Source organism: Sturnus vulgaris, unplaced genomic scaffold, assembly GCF_052056855.1.
Source record: "Sturnus vulgaris isolate bStuVul1 unplaced genomic scaffold, bStuVul1.hap1 Scaffold_141, whole genome shotgun sequence".
Taxonomy (NCBI): Eukaryota; Metazoa; Chordata; class Aves; order Passeriformes; family Sturnidae; genus Sturnus; species Sturnus vulgaris.
The window spans coordinates 418,103-424,732 of record NW_028276063.1 but is presented as its reverse complement, the minus strand read 5'-3'; the positions used below and the strand labels follow the sequence as shown (position 1 = coordinate 424,732).

At 47.3% G+C, this 6,630-nt stretch overlaps 1 pseudogene; it reads left to right on the top strand.

Annotated features, from left to right (window-relative positions):
* Window positions 1-2,581: 2,581 nt before the first annotated feature.
* Window positions 2,582-4,471, top strand: LOC148219384 (uncharacterized; annotated as a pseudogene).
* The last annotated feature ends 2,159 nt before the right edge of the window (window positions 4,472-6,630 follow it).

Here is a 6,630-nt window from a genome sequence, read left to right as displayed (position 1 = left end):
CATACTCAACCAGGCAAGTGCCGCAGCCCAAGGCTTTCTTAGGTTTATCCATTTCAAAAGGACACTGAGATCAAGAGTAGAAGCACTCCAGAACTGGAACTAGGACTAGGACCAAGACTGAGACTGAGTGTGACCAGCACCAGAACTGGCACTGGGACCAAAACTGAGGCCCACACTGACACAGGAACCAGCACCAGGAGGGCTCCAGGACTGCTCTGGGACTGGCACTGGCACTGTGAGAACTCTGGGACTGAGAATCAGAGCGGCATCGGCACCAACACCGAGACTGGAACTGCTTCGGGACTGGGCCTGAGGCTGAGATTGGCACTGGGATCACTCTAGGGCCAACACCGGCACCAGTACCAACACTGGGACCAAGACCACTCCGAGAATTAGGCCAAGACCAAGACCAAAACTGAGACCATGACCAAGACAGAAACCAGAACCGGCACTGGCACCAGGGCTGGCCCTCCTGTCGGACTGAGAATGAGACCGAGACCAGCACCGCTCTGAGATTGAGATTCAGACTGGGACCAGAATCAGCACCAGGAGTGCTCCAGGACTGCTCCAAGACTGAGACCCAGACCAGCACCAGGACAGAGACCGACACCGGCAGCGCTCCGGGATCTCCGCGTTCACTCCGGGGAGTTTTGGCTGCGCCCCCGCACGGGACTGGGCAGGACTGGGAGGGACCCCTGGGTGGGGCAGGACAGCCTCGGTTCCCATCGTTCTGGTGCAGCCATCCCGGTCCATATGGTCCCAGTGCATGTGATCCCAGTCTGTACAATGCCAGTCCATGTGATCCCAGTCTGTACAATGCCAGTCCATGTGATCCCAGTTTGTACAATCCCAGTCCATGTGATCCCAGTCTGTACAATCCCAGTCCATGTGATCCCAGTTTGTACAATCCCAGGCTGCATGGCCCTGATCCATCTGGTCCCAGTCTGTGCAGTCCCAGTCTGGAGGATCCCAGTCCATGTCATCCCAGCCCCCATGATCCCAGTCTGGATGCTCCTGCACGGCTCACACTGCCAGGGTCTGGAATTCCAGTTCCCAGCCAGGAAAAGATGTTCCTGCCCTTGAAGGCAAAGCTCTTCAGAAGGGGCCAAAAGCCAAGTGCAGCAAGACCTTACAGGGACATTTCACTGCCAGCCTTCCTAACTTCACCCATGGCTGTTGGAGCTCCTGCACTGGGAATTAAATCAGGGAGGGGTCTTTGGTGGGAGCTGCCCTGGATCAAGGGAGACCCTGAGACAGAAACCGAGCAGGCAGAGAGAGGCAGGAGAGAAAGGAGGACACAAACACAATCAGGTGAGAAGGTGTCACTGAAAACAGAACAGGAACTGACTGAAAGTGAATGGGGCAGAAATCAGGAATTCTAAAACCTGTTTTCTATGAAGTACATCCCTTGACAGCCAGCCCCACACAATCCCAATCCCGCCGCTTCAAAATTGGATCCCACTTCTCACAATCTCCTTCCAACCCCTTCTCACCCTGGCAGCTGTGGAATTCAGTAAGGTTCGTGTGGGATTGAGTTGTTCTGAAAAGGTAATAAGGTACTTGCAGGTGAGATTGTGCACTTTTGTGTTAAAATGGGGGTGTTTTCAGTGGGATTTGAGTTATTTAGAGCTCACAGATCGATCCCTCTTGACTTTTGGAGGACAAAGCGATGGAGAAGAGAAAAAAATGAAGGCCAAAACAAAAGGATAACCAGCCAGGTGTCTTCCCAACATGGAACCCCTGTGGGTCACCAGGGCTCTGCCCAACATGGCTCCTCCAGTGAGGGAAGGAGTTGGAGCAGCACACGAAGCTCTTCCTGCACTCGGGATACTCACAGGGCTTCCCATACCGGTGCCTCTGTTGGTGTTTGGTCAAGGCTGAGCTCAAGATGAAACTCTTCCCACACTCCCCACACTTGTAGGGCCTCTCCCCAGTTTGGATGCGCCAGTGGGTGACAAGGTTGGAGTTTTTTGTGAAGCCCTTCCCATAGTCAAAGCACTGGAAAGGCCTCTCCTCCATGTGTGTCTGGTACTCCTGGAGGAGATCAGAACTGGAGTGAAACCTCTTCTCACACACAGAACAGTCGTAGGGCCTTTCCCCAGTGTGGATACTTTGGTGGTGGACTTGGTCGTATCGCTGCCTGAAGCCCTTCCCACAATGTCCACACTTTCATGGCCCTTTCCCAGTATGGATTTTCTGGTGGTGGATCAACTGAGCACACAATGAAGCTCTTCCCACACTCCTCACACTCGTGGGGCCTCTCCCCAGTGTGGATGCACCGGTGGTTGATGAGGGTGCCGTTTTGCCTGAAGCCCTTCCCACAGTCGGAGCACTGGAAAGGCCTCTCCTCCCTGTGTGTCTGGTAGTGCTGGTGGAGAGTGGAGCTGGTGGTAAACCTCTTCCCACACTTGGAACACTCATAGGGCCTCTCCCCAGTGTGGACACTTTGGTGGCAGATCAGGCTGGAACACTGCCTGAAGCCCTTCCCACACTCCCCACACTTGTAGGGCCTTTGCCCAGTGTGGGTTCTCTGGAGGCAGATCAGGGTGCATCTCCAGCTGAAGCTCTTCCCACACCGGTTATGCTGAGCCCGAGAATCTTTGAAATTGGACCATTTGGAATTAGGAAAACTGGCCAACAACTAATGTTGTTTAATCCGTCATGGTGTCTTAAACAAGTTAAATTGTTAATGCAATGCAATGTCCCAGAAATTCAGCCAGCTTGTTTCCCTTTCCTGCAGACTTCTTTTGAGGGGTGGACAAGCTGGTTGTGAAAGCGTAATTCTTCTTAAAAACGAATGACAAGAGACACAACTGGTATTGTGGGAACAGGATTGGGAATTTTGAACAGCATCGATTCAGAAGTATTAATGTATAAATTGGCTACCACAGCTGGAGATGTAACCAAATTACAGCAGCCCCTGCAATCAACCTTGACAGCTTTGGGAACCCAACAGTGGTTGTTATCAAACGCATTACCAAATTGGGAAGAGGTGAATGTAAATGATCACAAATTAATAATTGATGCACTTGGTGCTATGCAAAATAACATTTCTCTGGCTCTCAGCTATATCCAGGCTCAGTTGTGGATGCAATCAGTTGCTGCTTCAATTACAAGAGAAGGCGAGGAAGGCACTTTTCCTACTGAAATCTGGAAAATAATTTTTGATAGCTTCATGGATTTTGAAAGAGAATTCCAATCCTGGTGGAACTTGGTCAATTTTACCTATGACCCCAGCACAAACACAGGCACAGCCTTTGTACTGACAATTCGTAATGCTTCAGTGCATTCAATATTCCCCATCATTGCATTAGGATTGAATCGTGACGGAGCTGTTCTCTAACTTGCATTGTCCGCGAACAACAAGGGTTTATCTGCGAAAGTGATGCAATCAGAGCTCAAGATATCTGCTTGGACACAGAACAGAATGTTTGTAACTTTGAAATTCATCCAAACGAGATTCCTGAAATTGTACTGGTGTATCTGGTCAATGGATGTGCATGCTTTAGAACTGCTTGTGATAGTGTTTTTATAGAAAATCTAGTAGTGAATACTAAAAATCATTCAAACTTTTGTGTCTGTAACTTCACTAGGATTGCAGGATGTGATTTTTCTTATATAGCCCCAGTTACTTCTTATCAACTTTTACAATCCAATTACACACTGATTCACCGTCTGATGCCTGCTCCCATTGGGATGAACCTCACTCTGGTAAAGCAATTGTTACTTCACCAGGATTTAATTGGAATTTTGGAAAGGATCAAGAAAAACGGGCAAAAAACCTTAATAAGCGTTCATCACGATGTGAAAGAGATACATCGTGTTTTGAAAAGAGTAAAGAAAGATGCCAAACACAGGTGGTGGGATGCTCTATTTGGGTGGTCACCTACTGCTACAGGTGTCCTGAACAAATTGTATCATCTCATCATTGTTCTCTTGATTTTAGTTTTGATTGGTTTTGTTTTATCAGCAATCCTATACATTATGAATTGGAAAATGATGAAATGGTTAACAAGATTGGCATCTGTAATGGATGTACCCAAATCCGTCGCTGTTGACATTCCTGAGGTTATTAACACAAGACGATCTACATGAGTAATCTAAATAGGATAAACCATGATCTTTGATTAAAATTGCCTTTTTTTTTTCAATTGTATGGTATTTTGAATTAATGTTTAATCAAAAATTTATTTTCTTTGTAATCAAAAATATTTATTTGTAATCAAAAATTGAAAAATCAAAGAATTGAAAAAAATGTTTAAAATTGTTATTCCTTAGCAATCAAAAATTGAAAAATCAAAGAATTGAAAAAAATGTTTAAAATTGTTATTCCTTAGCAATCAAAAATTGAACATCTATGTATATGTTAATTGATTTGTTTTGTTCTCCTTTTTCTCCTTTTCCTTTCCCTTATCTTTTTCCTACTTTTCTATTCTGTCTGAGTCTGTCTCTGTTTTCCAGGATATGCTGACAACTTGGATGGGTCCTGAAGACCTCGCAACTGAAGGCTTCACAACAACACCACAAAGGAGCGGTCCTGACCATGATCGTGAGTCACGGGGTGGTGTAAGAGTCAGTCCGGAGTTCCCTCATTTGCCTCACGACCGTCGCGAGGATAGAGGCTGTCCCAAGGACCCCCACCCGCTTCTGGACAGGAGTTCTGGCCTGGCCGAGGTGGATGCTGGCCCAGGGACTGTTTGCTGCTGCACTGTGCTTGCCATGCTGTCCATGGTACAGAACCTTTGAACAGGTACTGCACCTACAGCTGCTTCTCGGAGCACCACTGCATGTTCTGTCTCGAGCACCTCACAATGGCCCATAAATCTCCCACCTCTTGTCCAGACACCACTCGCTTTGGAAAAGGACTGTAAGAAAGCGACCCTTTGGAGAAACCTTTGAGATCTCCCCACAGAAGGCGAGTCTATTGGCTGGAACCACAAGGACCCCGGTGTCTATTGGGCCAGACCACGAGGACATTGGTCTCGTCTGTTGGTAGCTATTCCCTATCCCCCTCTTTCTCTCTCTCTCTCTTTACTTTGTTTCCATTAATTCTCCCTCTATTGCAAAACTGAGTTGTTGACACTCAATAAAAGTGCAATTCTGCTTTGAGCAAAATGACTGGTCCCCTGTTGTTGTCTTTTACACCTTTGAGATTAAAAACGAACCATCACAAATCTCACATGTATTAACAGTGGAACGTGACAGCTTCCTCAAGAGACTGTTCTTTGTACATTCTGGTTTGTGTGGGGGACAGCACCTGATCAACACAGGCTTCCCCTTGGGATAGTTCCTGGTCACTGCTGGTTTCTTCAGGGGAAAGTTCCTTCACTGCTGTGGGCAGTGTGTGCAAACGTGGTCTCAGCAGATGAGCCTGTGGGCTACGGCCTCCCCCAGCCCCAGCCTGGCCCAAGCTGATTTTCAGGACAGCTGCTGGCTTTGCCTTGCTTTGGATACATTCTCCTGCCTCACTCTTGTGTCCTTGTCCCTAGACCAGAGGCAATTGATCAATGGTGTCACCTTGATGGTACCTCAGGGTGCTGTTTGGCAGCTCAAGTCCCAGGCCAAAGCTGCAGTCAGATGAAGGAGGGGTGGGCTGGGCTGGTCTCAGCCTCTTTATTCAGTAGAGGATTTTTGAGGTCTTCCCAAGCCAAACTATACTGTGACTCTAGAAGATGTGTGGATGTGTAACTTAAATTGAAAATATTAATAAAACCATTATTATCATCATCACTTCATAATTTTTATTATAATTATTTACTACTACATCTATTTCTTCCACTCCTCCTCCTCCTGTTCTTCTTCTTCTACTTCTTCCTCTTCTTGTCTATATTATTCTTCTTATTTCTATACTTCAAATAATTATTGCAATTATGGCTACCCACTATTTCTTCATCTTAGTATTTCTATTATTCTACTTCCTATTATTAATTTTCTTCTTATAACTATTTCTTCTTATGTGTTTCTTCTACTTTTACTTCTAAGTCTACTTCTACACATTAAGTTTTATATTCTTATATTCTTATCCTTATTCTGACTTCCTATTCTTAATTCCTATTCTTTATCCTATTCTCATTCTAATTCTTCTTACTATTCTTTCTTGTTTTCTTGTTCTTGCTCCTTTTCCAGGCCTACTCCTGGGGCTGTGGAGCCAGGTAGGGGCAGCGGCAGAGGCGGCGCAGTGCCCGCAGTGCCCGCCGCAGCCGGGATGGATGTTTCTTCAGCAGGGCTGGCGCTTGCAGACAGGCAGGGCAGGCACAGCACGGACCTGGGGAGCTCAGCTCAGGTGGTCCCGGCTCAACCCAGGCCTCGTGAGGGGCAGCCAAGGGGAACCCACCTCTGGACAGACCTGCCCATCTGCGCTCTCTCTCTGCCTGGTCTTCACACAGCTCGAGGAGGCTGACTCCATCTTCCTCATCTTCTTCTTCTGGGGAGAGCTCTTGCCCAGTGCACACTTCCTCGTGGGACTCTTACTGGTACAGGCTGGTTTGTGTGGGGAACAGCACCTGCTCAATGCAGGCTTCCCCTTGGGATGATCCCTGGTCACTGCTGGATTCTTCAGGGAACAGCTCTTGCTCAATGCAGGCTTCCCCTTGGGATCCCTCATGGCAGCTGTTGCTAACGTTGCTGCAT